Raw genomic sequence first — 12,926 nt, forward strand, 5'->3', positions numbered from 1 at the left:
AGACAGAGAGAGAGAGAGAGAGAGAAGACTTTCAATAGTATATAAACAGATGTGTGATTGATTGATAATGACAGGGAGGAGATATATGTTTTTTTTTTTTTTTTTTGTTTTTTTTTTTTAATTTTCCGTTGCTTTGGTATATTTTGTTGAATCATCCTTAACATTTCCAAACAGCAAAAGCCTGTAACTTGCTCAAAAACCTTAGTTTATGCCACAAACGTAAAAAAATGAAATCAATGAATATGTCAGTGCAACCAGTATGAAAAGTCTTTGTGTCATTGTTTACGAACAGGATAGTCAACTCTCAGGTGCAAGATATGGCAAAGGCATTCTAAGCATCCCCTCCCAAACACACACACACACATGTACACACACGCACACACACACACGCACACACACACATAGGCACCTTTCTGTTTTCTGTCTTTCTAGCTTTAAAGCCAAATGATGAAAATATGACTGAACACACTGGTGTCTGATATAGTGCCATACACTGTTACTGCATTGCCTGGCACATCCACTCAGGCTTTCCACACATTTCCTGCCTTTTACAAAATTAAATCAAGCCTCATCATCAATAGTAAAGCAATGAAGGTTCAAATGAGATGTAATTTAGCAGATATTCCAAAAATACTGAAATATATGCTCAGCTAATAATAATTGGTTTGACCATTTGTGTATAGATACCTAGATGTTTTGAAGGTACACTATTTTACATACTCCTGTGCATGTCTGTACTAAATAAATAGCAAATTGTTTAAAAGAATGAGAAATTGCTGTTATGATGTGCACAAGTGACTAGATGGTGTTGAGAGTGAACATGTAGTTTTAAGAGTTTTGAGAAATATGCCCCCCAAAAAAAGAAAAACGAATAAAAGAATGTTCAGTTGAAAAGGTGACTTTTTCTTTGCTGTCATCTCATCCCTAAAAAAAGAGCCTTCCTCACGGTTTCCTTCTATTGTTGTCCAGCACGAGGAAGTCCAGATTAATGCAGACACAGCATAAACAGGCCCTCATACCTTTCAGTATCAGTTTCAGCCTCACATCGCCCTGCTGGACTGGAAAGGAATAGATTCCAGCTCAGTTTCATCAAAAGAAGCTAACAACTATGAAAGCATGTCCCAAATTTCTCAAGTCTCTCTCTCTCTTTGTCGAACAGTGGAGAAGGTTTCCACATATTTCTGCCCAGTTTCTGCATTTGAAATGAACTTTCAGGGTAGTTTGATTAATTTCCCCTGGTTCATCTTTGGCACAAACACACAGGAAGAATATGAATAGAAATCCCCTGTAATTGGGAACAGACTTAACCCCGCAGCTACAGTGGAGTGGCTCTCCCATTAGCATTGTAATTCATAGTGACTAAAAGAACGGATCTATGCTTGAAAATAAATGAAAAAAGGGTTCCTTCTATTTGTTCCTCTGGAAGAACACAAGCATGAAGAATGGGTTTGGGTCTGTATTGAATCTCCCCACTGGAAAGAAATGGATTGTAGCCCAACCCCTCTCCAGAAGCCGCAGAGCATGGCCACTCTATGACACATAGTAAACACCAACAGAGGACATCAGTTTCGCTCTATTTGAGAAGCCATTATAATGGTCTGAAAGGTAGAGTTCTCTGTGTTGTATATGCGACTAAAGCATTTGTACCAAGAGCGGATTACATTTAGCGCATAATATTGCACTCATCATTGCGCTATTTTTCCACAGACTAATGCACTGCACTGCACTTTCCCAAAACCTCAAAAAATGGGGCACAATATATATTAGTGATCATGTGTCATGTTTTAGTTCAGTCAAACTGCACTTGCCAGGACATTACCTGTACACATTTACAGACTAAGCTGCCTGCATCCTTTAACTAGGCCTACAGCTTAACTACAGTTGGTGCTTTTTTTTAATTGCCAGTTCCGATTCAGGAAAAATCACAAAAGATCAGAGATGAAGCAATGTCCAAAAACAATGGATAAACTTTAACAGCAGGCTAAACTGCTTCCCTGTTGATAGAAATGTGCAACCTTTTTATTTATTCCAAAGTTTGAAACATTTTAACTGTATTTATTTATTGTTTGTTTCCTTTGTAAGAGGTTTAGGCTGATTAATTTACACACTGAAACCCTATTAGCTTAGCCATGCATTTGAGGCTGATTCATTTATACACTGACACCCAATTAGCTTAGCCATGCATTTTAGGCTGATTAATTTACACACTGACACCCAATTAGCATTTATAACATGCTGTAGTACAATTTAACAAGTCAGGGCACGCTTTACATTGCCTCTGTGACAATGTGCCACCATTCCTATGACAGCCTTTGCTTTCACCATGGCTAGCAGTGACCTATTTGCCATTAAGGTTGCCATAGACCATAACAGCTAACATCGTATCCTTTTCTCGCAGTTGGTTCTCTCAATTGAAATCTAAAAAAGTACACCTAATCCTTCTCATGCTGATTCTATAACTTAATGCACAAACACTGTCTGCTGTCGGCTGACAACAAAACGTTAATAAACGCGTTATAAACACCGAAGTACTGTGGCTAAGCACTCCCTTCCCTGCTCTCCTCAGACACTGTTGTCAGTGAGCGCGGTTATTTTCCATCAGGCAGGGAAAGGCCAGCCCCTTGGTGAGGTTAAGGTCCCTGTCAGGAAGGGGTGGTGGTGTTGATGTCAGCATGGATGGAGCGCAGTCGAGAATCAGCCTTCTGAATCTTCTATCGGTATGACAGCTGATCCCACCGAGGGTGACAACTGATGAACAGCGTGTGAGTGCACTAACAAGAAGGAAAGAGAAACCTATTATTCGACTGTAGAAGAGACAAGCGAACACCCTGAATAATGACAGAGATTTTTAAGGACGTGAAATTGCTCAGTTGGGAAAACTGACGCCCAAACATCAACAAGGTAGCGAAAGTTCTAGCCTAAACGGCAGAACCTCGTCGAAGACCTTTCCTGTTGCAAACACAGGTAAGATAGCTTGTGCATTTCAATGAAGAAAGTCAAACCTCCTGTTTACTTTCACTTAGCCTAAATTATTAGCATTAATCTTTCCATGTTCGAAGACGGAGGCAGATCTCTTACCCAACTTAAAAGAGGATGTATAGAATACAGTCTCACATAAAAACAAACAGTGTATAGTCCTTGGATACTTTGTGTATCGTGACCATGTAGGCATTCGTGAAAGTGATTGCTACGTCTTCAAAGGTGCATTTAGGCTTCGATCTCCTTATTTGATTGGGGCTCGTCATTTCAATATCAGTGTTATAAATCACAGTTTATCTGTACTGTTTGAAAACACCACCTCTTTCGATAATATGACCATTTAGCACATTCATAGCAATGAAGTTCTATCGTAGTAAGCAACTAGCACAGACTGCTTTTGGTGGCTCATTGGACACCCTTCATGTATTGCTTGTATCCTGTAGCCGTGTAGCGTGAATAATGTATGGTAGACCTTGTGTCATACAGAGTCACTGGGGAAGCTGAGTAACGTTCGGCTGCTTGGAGCAGGAGGGTTGTCACGGGACCGCTGTGCTCATAGCCTGTCACCTGTCCGCAGCAATTGTTGTCAGTTGTCTCGCAGCATGAAGCCACATGCAAAGAAAACAGCGACAGAATTCACGCCCCCGGGATGCAAGCTTGTGAATACTTTTGCGGCGGCAACCTTTCAGCCTATTATTCGTCAGTAACAGCCAGGGCTGTTTTCTTGTTGTATTTAACTTAGGCTACCTAACATGCGGTTTCATCTAAATCCATTTTGTTATCAAGAGCTAACCCTTGATAATCCTGTTTACAAATCTGAGATAAGTAAACCTACTGTTGGTTTTGGATTAAATGTTTGCTCTCTCTGTTTGTCAAGATTTGAAGACTACAAGCAACTTGACTTTGCCAAGTCTGTCTTGACCCATTTCCTTGAGTCATATATCAGAGGCACAAAACGATCTCAGATCTTAGATGCACACAAAGCCCCCACTGAGCCAGCTGTCCTGCCTTAATTACTGCCCACCATCTCTTCTTCGCTCAGGCCCCATTAGTAAATTAAGCACACCCAGGCTCATTCGGTTCTGCCGAAAGAGACTGAATCCTGTGTACCAGACTGGGCACTCACGTTGGGGACAATCAAGGAAGATTCTGGGATGGGTTTGCAGAGGGTTTAAATTATAGATGGGTCACTCTGGTGTCTTGTAACAGCACAGGTTGACACTGAAGGCGTATGTGTGTGTGTGTGTGTGTGTGTGTGTGTGTGTGTGTGTGTGTACATGTACATCTATGTGTGTGTATGTGAGTTGGTGTGTTCAGAACTCGTAAAATGAAGAATATGGAAAACTGAGGCCTCCATTTGAGCCTAGTAGTTACTCTACCTCCTACACTGCATGAGGCATGGTGCTGACTTAAACTGCACTCAAATTACACCGTACCTCAGTTCCCATTCACTTAAAAAAGAACACCATCCATTTGCAGCTGGTTATCATAGGGCTTATCACCTAATACTGTCATTTGAGAGAAGTCATTGTCCAGAAAGCCATCTATTTTACTCCGATGATTGTTACTTCCACTTCCAGTGTGGTAGTTTAGCCACCCATCGTACAGCCCCCTTAATTATCACTCACTGGGCTCACACAGTGATCAGGACATGAAGAGGGTGTAGAGGATAGCGGTCGGGTTGGTGATATTTTGCATTGTGTGTCCATGTGTGCAGTCAGGCTGGAAATTATGTCCAGAGGCAGATGTGAAGGAATGCTTGTACAGTGCAGGCTGGGTTCATGTAATGTGAAGAAGAAGAAGGGAAAAAAAACATGGTGGGTCACTCAGGTCTCTGAGAGAGAGAAAAAAGAGGTTAAGGAACATTCCATGCATTCTTCTGACCCAAGCACTGTAGTTTGCACAGAGCTGGAGAAAATGCTCCCTTCAAAACTCTCAGGAAAACGTGATGTACTAGATCATGATAGAAGTGAGTCTGTTTGTGTGTGCACGTGTGTGTGTGTGTGTGTGTGTGTGTGTGTGTGTGTGTGTGTGTGTGTGTGTGTTAACAGATGGGACTCCTTTGCCTTGACTCAGCTCTGGCATTCTTGTAGCCTTACACAGCTGGTGCACAGTCATTTGGGTGACTATAAAACATACTCTCTCGTCTCTCCAGTGTTATGGTCATGACTTCAACACTCTCCGCATATACACCGTTGCTGCTTGTCGATGATGAGAGTTAGCCACTATTGCCTTGAGCGAGGTATTAAGTGTCCTTGGCAGCTGATGGCTTGCTACCTGCATTCCTGTGCCCCGCAGTTTGGGCAAAGGCAGCCAGCTGGCATCACCCGATCGGCGATTCAGCTGTTCCTCTCGTGAGCTGCACTGAAATATGTGGCATTTGTTGTGTTACTCTGATTGGGAACGTGGAATTGTTCCTGCTCAAGAATGTTATACAGTTCATTAAAACTGTGCGTGGGAGAGAGAGAAATAATTTGGGCGTCAGACGAAGAGAATCATTTGATTATCTAAACGTAGAGCAGGAGGGAGGTCTGGGCTCCTACCTAAACTAGATCAGACAGCAATTGTTTTGTAATGCTTTCTCTATGCTTGGCTGAGCTTATTCATCCACGCTGGGGCAGAACGACTGGAATAGTCCCAGAAATGCATGTAAAGCAGATCTAGCCCTCCAGGCGAACTCAATCAAATACATATTTTACTGGAGGCTCAGTTAAAAAACGTATTGTTTGGGAGACTCAATCCAGTGCATATTGTGTTGCACAATCACAATTAAACACAACTGGTTCAGCCAAAGTCTGCTCTAAAGGATGTATGACGAGACAGAAGATCTTGAAAGAGGTCTGTGCTACTCAGTCTGAATCACACTAATGCAGATGCAGTGTATTGATGAAAAGGAAAGGGTCCTAATTTATTGGTTCAGGGCCTAGAAGAACTATTTTTCATCTTCAAACAGAGTGCAGGGTAGGTTAAGAACACACTGTGAGATGCCAAAAGAGAGGCTTTTTTTTCCAACAAGAAAACTGGGCAGTTGGTTAGGCAGTTTGAATAGAAGTTCAGGCCTTGCTTACCTTTGCAAAATCCTATAAGACCACATGCATCATGGGAGCATTGAGACGACAAAGAGCTGGATGGGATGTGATGTTAACTGAGACCTGAGATGGACATCATGGTATTTGGTGAATAGGCGCTGCTCTTTGTTTTCCTGGTTTTAGGAGAGAGGAGTTAGGGGCACATGAAGCTTTCACAGTCCAGCTTATTTCACTATGCAGTTTAGGGCGGACAGCCTGGTTGTATTAGAGCTGTTGGAAGCAGCAATTTTATTAGAGAAATCCAATCATCTGTCTTTATTTTCTGAGACAGATTACCGATAGATGGTGCGAGGGAACGAACGATCTCTGTGAGCCTCCTGGAATCTGCAGCCAGACACCAACATGTTCAGCTTTGATGCTGATGTTAATAACAATAAGGAAACTTCCAAAGAGACAGGCAGATTAATTATTGAACATAAAGCAACACATTGAATGAGATGGGGGTGGACACCTATCATGGCTAAGTCTGGCAAATAGTTAGCAAGAACCTCTAACCTCACTTAGCACCTTGCTTAGCAAACTGAGACGTTTTGTAAAATACCAGAGGGACTTTAAATACACTGTTTTATTCAGGTCACGTAGATTTTCCACCTCTGTTAGCCTGTGCTGAGGCTTGTATATGTCAGTGTGAGCAGGCCGTGGCCGTGACTGGAGGCTTTAGTCATAACAGGGTCCTGGCTGTCACGGCTATCTGACTAGCACACGCACCGGTGACAAAAAGTCTTCCGACACACCGCCGGGGTCGTGGGAAGTAGTTTCATGCCGTGCGCAGGACTTGAAGTCACTTCCTCATAGCTGTGTTGTGTTCTAGAACTGGCCGTTCACTGTTCATTTTTGGGGTTTCACATTATCTTAGGGAACTAGCCAAACTATTGCACAACCTAGTGCTGGAGAACGCAGATCAGCATCTGTTGTTTTCCAGCACCCCACCCCCTTGCCTCCATGTCAATACATCCAGGCTGAACCATTATCATCATCCTTCCTTTTAAAAGAGAAATATAAGGATGTTTCTATGGGAACTGAGGCTGAAGAGTTTTTTTTTTATTTTGCTTGGCATTCTGCAAAACTCAAGTTTTCCTGAAGAGGAAAAACCAAGGAGCGAGGACTGAGGCGTGAGGCGCACAGTCTGGGCTCTGTGTCTGAGTGGGAGACACCTCCCTCCCTGGGGCACCTCTTCAGCTTCCCTCCCATGGAATGGAGTGAGTGCCTTGGCCAGCACAGCCAGTCGCCATAGTAACCGTGTCTGTCTGGCCGACGCAGTAACCCTGCAAACTCAATGCTCAGAATATTTATGTTGGATGGGGGGGGGGGGGGGGGGGGGGGGGGGCACTATCCTAACTCCATCCCTTTTGTGCCATAGCTCATCCCCCCTCCCAAAAAAAAAGAAAAGGAGGGAAATGAATAAAAATGAAGAAGGGGAATGATATCCATGTTGAGTTGCCAGAGTGCACCTCCCTCTTTCTCTCTCTCTCTCTCTCTCTCTCTCTCTCTCTCTCTCTCTCTCTCTCTCACTCTCTCTGTCTGCTCTGGTGTGATGTAAGCCCAAAGGATCGACATGCACGATGGGGGGAGATTGGAATGAGGAAACACTGGAATTCTGAGAAGAAATGTGTTATGTCTTGACTGTGTGTGTGTGTGTGTGTGTGTGTGTGTGTGTGTGTGTGTGTGTGTGTGTGTGTGTGTGTGTGTGTGTGTGTGTGTGTGTGTGTGTGTGTAAATGGTGGGAGGTAGGGAGAGCTTGGAAAAGATCTGCAAACTACTTGCCAAGGTTTTCTTTTGCTCACGTGGAGAGAGCCGATCCTTGATCTGTAGGAGAAATAGAAAGAATCAGGATAGATGATAATGAAATTAGAGACTTAAGCTGGGGTCATCCAACATAACATCATTCATGTGTGACATGGTGAAAATGAGCCTCAAACAGTCTCTGAGGTGCGTGATTGTGTTTTCTGGTCCTTTCCTCCTCTGAGGGAACTCTTGCGTCATGTTTATAGAAATTCCCCCATCACTGCCAGGTACCAGCCCTGCGCGATGAAGTGGAGGATTTCTATGCGCGTGTGCTCCTAGCGTTTAAGTGAATCCTGATGTTGGACTAACACGCTTCACAAATCAAAGGTCTGTCACACATCATGACTTAGTGTGAAATGCTTACTGCATGCAGAGGGGAAGAGGCCCATCCAGGACCTACTGTACTTCCAAGTTAGAATTTGCCATTCCCTGCATTCCTGATTTCAAACATCACTATACTGGTCCGTTTGTGGCCCACCTGTGTGTTCTTGATCATACTTTGAAAATATTAACAGGAAAGACTAGATGAAGCAAGCCACTCTCTGTAGTTCAGATAATGCTTTTGCAGTGGTGTAGCATGTCAAGCTCTTCAGGTTTGTCCAGATCTTCAGATCTGCTGTGATATATCAAGACACCAGTATTCGTTAATTTCATCATCATCTTTTTCAGGGGCTTTGAAGGAACCAAAACACTTGGTTGTACACGACCCAATCAGAGTAGGGTTCCATAAGCAATGACCCAATCAGAGTTGGGTTCCATAAGCAATGACCCAATCAGAGTAGAGTTCCATAAGTAACAGCATAGGGACCCAGAAAACCATCTTCTCTTTATAGCGGTAAAAAAAAAGTCAGGTAGTTTATCTGGTTTATCTTTGCGTGCATTATAGATGACTTTCCTGGGTATCTGGTATCGCTTGACCTGACCACTAATAGACTGGTGTCTGAATATGAAATACTGGCCCTGTGTGGTTGCTCTTTGTTCAATGGTTTGTGCTTATCTATGAGGCATGGCATACCCCACTTGCTGATGCCAAGCCCCTGGCATTCGATCCGTGTCAGGTGATGGTGGCTGGTTCCCCTTTCACAACCTTTTCTCCACTTCCATAGTGTAACTTCAAAAAAGAGGAGAGAGAGAAAAAAGGACACGTCAAACATAATGTCCCGTCTGTCTGGAACGATCCATGGCTTGACGCTTCTTTGATTGTACCCTCTTTTTTTTTTTTAAAGAGCTCAATACAATTTTGCGGAGACAGCAACTTTGTAACATGCCACCAGGGCATAGTGCGACACAATGCCTTTACAGTAAACATGCCGTGACTCATATAAAAACCACCAACAACTACCACTACAAAAAAAGCCCCCCGTGCACAATGAAGAAGCTTCCAGGGGCTGAATGTGTGCCTTTCGGGGGCTACGGGGTGGTCCATGCTATAGTTTAGTGGGGGGGGGGGGGGGGGCTGGATAGAAAGGTACCACTGATGCCCTCCATATACCCCCAACCCCCCCCCCCCACCCCCCCTTTACCCAGCCTTTGTTGGCATAGGATTGGTTGGTCCTGTTCAATAAATAAAGCGGACTGTCAGCAGATTGGATTTCACCCACCGCTCTTTGGCATCTGTGCCCCAGAAACCTCTGCCAAAGAGAGGAGGGACAGATAGGCTTCAGTCCCTGGACAAAGATGGATAGAGGAGAGGAGAGAGTGACACCTCTATTTTACCAAGACGAGGGAAAGAGAGAGAGGGAGGGAGAGAGTCTTAACAAGACGAGGGAAGCAGAGAGAGGGAGGGAGAGAGTCTTAACAAGACGGGGGGAAGCAGATAGGGAGAACAAGAGAAGAGGAAGAGAGACGTCTCAGTCATGCCACCGCAGTCCCCTGGCAAAGATGGATAGAGAGAGGAGAGAGTGGCACCTCTATTTTACCAAGCTGAGGGAAAGTAGAGAGAGAATAAAGCTGTTTTCGGACATGCACTACAACCCTGAACGTATCTAGATATTATCCAGAGGAGCTGAACGTGAAAACAGAACCCTAGGGAACAGAAAAGGAAGTTGGGCATAGTGTTGTTCCTGACTCAGTTGGAGATTAACCTGTGGTGTGTGTGGTAGGCTACGCATGAGAAGTGGAGCTTTGACTGGCAAAAAAGGTCCACGTCAGAGTTCTTTGGCCCGTTCTTGCTAGGAGTTTTATGCTGAGGTTCATATCTTTTTTTTTTTTTTTAGGTCCTTTAATGATCCATACACTTAACCCCCTAGTGTTTTATATGATTGCTAAAGCAGTCTTCACAGAACCAGAGCTGGGTTGGTTTGTCATGTCCTGAACCGTGGAGAGTTTCCATCGGTATAGTCTCTGGGCGGAAGCCAGGGTGGATGTTTCTCGTTGCGTTTATTTTTGGTCCGAGTTAGACTCTGGGCCAATGCCAGAGGGCCTCTCTGAAACGCCACTGAAAGAGACAGAGGGCAACTAGAGCAGAGGAGACTCGGATCATGTCTTATCAGTAAGAAAGTAGGATGTAAATAAAAAAACATGGATTTCTGTGGGCCTCTTTTTCCCCCCTCCCTCTCCTTGTCAGACCAGACAAGGCCATATGTCTAGAAGTCTTCATCCACTGCAGTTATCTGTCACATGTTGTTTGAAGGTATCCACTGTGCTAGATTTGTTGCTATAATTAGTAGTCCATAAAGCTAGTTATACCTGGGATTTCATACCAAGTGCAACATCACACACACACACACACTTTCTCTCTGTCTGTCCTTCTCTGTCTGTCCCTCTCTCTCACTCACTCACACACACACACACACACTTTTTCTCTGTCTGTCCTTCTCTGTCTGTCCCTCTCCCTCACTCACTCACACACACACACACACACACACACACACACACACACACACACACACACACAGTCTCCCTCTCATTGACTAGCTGGCACTAGCACACCGAGGACGGATGACCTGTCTCAGACACAGTTGCTCCTTTGTGTACTTGTGTCAGCTGTGGAGAGTAGAGTGACAGTGAGTGTATGTGTGTGTGTGTGTGTGTGTGTGTGTGTGTGTGTGTGTGTGTGTGTGTGGTTGAATTGAGAGTGCTGGAGAAAGTTAAAGGCCTCGCCTCTGTTAGCTGAGCTATTTATTGCGACTTTTCTACTTCGAGTCCTGTATATAAATACACACACACACTACTTTAGTTTACACGCACGTAAACCTAAAAACTGATGAATGTCACACAACATGCTGGTCACAGAACATGCTGGTTTCACTTAGGTCTTGTTTACGTGAACCAAAACATGTCATCATTGCAAAGCAATTGCATGCAGATAGCCCATATCTGTACACCCTAAAATAATTAGTGTCAGACAATCATAAGTTTGTCAAATGGCTTGTCAAGACAGACATGTTTACGTACACATGTGGATAGAATACAATTCAAACCCACCATGGAAGCATGCATGTAATCAACTCTGGAGATTTCTGAGTAGCCTAACTGCCTTGAAATGTTTTGAAAGTAGTTTATATATGTTGTGTTTTGTGGATGCTATCAGTCAGATGAATAGAAGATGCTATGTTTTAAATAAAGCTCACTGTGCTCCCGAGACTCCCGACATGGCTGTACCCAACTTGGCTGAACATTACTAAAGTCACACTGGACATGCCAAGGGTTGTCTAAACATTGTGTTATATGTGTGTGTGGAATTTTTCCAATTCCAATTAAGGAAAATCCATTAATGACCAATTATGGGTTTCAACATTAGATCCAGTCTTTGTGCTTTCTCTGAACAGATCACTGGTTGTTTTTCTTTTGCACAGTAGGTTGTAGTTCAGTTTTAGTTCAGCCAGCTGACTGAATAATAACCTACCCATCATGCATTGCACGGCTACGTAAAAGTGTCACTTTGTGCCATGCAATTACACAGATGGGTCATGAGGTCAGGGTTGCCCAAGGAACATGCCCTGACTGCAATGGCAGTACCAGGAGTTAGACACAGATGGGTCAGAGATTTTTTCCGCTGTTTTTCTCCCAGTGACCCCAGTGACCTCACTGCGCATGTCTTCTGCAGAGGTTCCCAAAAGAGTGCATGCGTTTTGTCGAGCAACAGTCCGGAATATTTAGACAAACAGAACCACTGTCACTAAGAAAATAAATGTTTATCCCGCAAAACAAACAGATTGTGTCTATTCCAAAGCTAATCTGCTGGGTGCTTTTGTGGAAGCATTTTCAGCCCCCACCACCGTTACCACCAGCTGACACATGTTGAGTCTGCCTTGGGCGAAAAGGACTGCTTGTGGATCCGTAATCCCAGCCATTTGTCTTATAGGAGTGATGCCAAGCACTGATCCCAGATCAGAGGATGGTGCAGTTGGACTGATTGCTGTGTGTCTGTTCCGGCGGGGTTACATTTTCAGACACTGATCTCCTGACCCGCTGGACCAACTGCAGCAGAAAACTGCAGGGCTCTGGAATTAAGAGGTTTAACTGAGGAACCGATAAGATTAGTCTCTCTCTCTCTCTCTCTCTCTCTCTCTCTCTCTCTCTCTCTCTCTCTCCCTCCATCTTTCTCTCTCTCTATCTCCATCTCTCTCTCTATGTCTTAATTTTCCTCTCAGCAGCACCATATGTTTACACTGATCGTCCTTCCACCCTTCTCATCATATCCCTCTGTGGGTTTCTCTGGTAGGACACTGCTGTCATTCCTGTTCTTTCTAGACATGAGAACATAGAAATGGACTGTTCCAAATACATTTCACATCCAACGACCACCTTGCAGAAGAATGGGCCGTTGGCGAGGAAATGAAAAGTGACGGAATAGAGAGGGCTGGTTCTGTGGTCAGTTCGGAGTCTGGGTTTGATTCGGATGGTTCCGCCAGAACGGTCCCTAGGTGGGGCTGAGGCTTGTTTATTGCAGAGTTGTTTGGACCAGAGTTAGCGACGGAATTGGGCAGACTCGGAGTACACTGATGTCATGGCGCACGAAGGCTGAAAAACAAATCGATGAAAACACGGACGGATCTGACCACAAGTCGACCGGCCAGAGAAAGACATTAAACTTCTTGGTGGAATGTTGTTAGACTAAAAGCAGCTTTG

At 44.1% G+C, this 12,926-nt stretch overlaps 1 protein-coding gene across 2 annotated transcripts in view; it reads left to right on the plus strand.

Moving 5' to 3' along the window:
• The first annotated feature begins 2,594 nt into the window (after positions 1-2,594).
• The window catches only part of LOC105888767 (dynamin binding protein), a 52,297-nt gene continuing 41,965 nt past the window's right edge, over positions 2,595-12,926 (plus strand). The window contains exon 1 of one of the 2 annotated variants that reach the window (XM_042703342.1): positions 2,595-2,964. The gene's annotated coding sequence lies outside the window, so the exon portion shown is untranslated. The remainder of the gene's footprint in view (positions 2,965-12,926) is intronic. The other variant, XM_031561706.2, reaches the window with a different exon arrangement.

Source organism: Clupea harengus, chromosome 23 (genome assembly GCF_900700415.2).
Source record: "Clupea harengus chromosome 23, Ch_v2.0.2, whole genome shotgun sequence".
NCBI lineage: Eukaryota > Metazoa > Chordata > Actinopteri > Clupeiformes > Clupeidae > Clupea > Clupea harengus.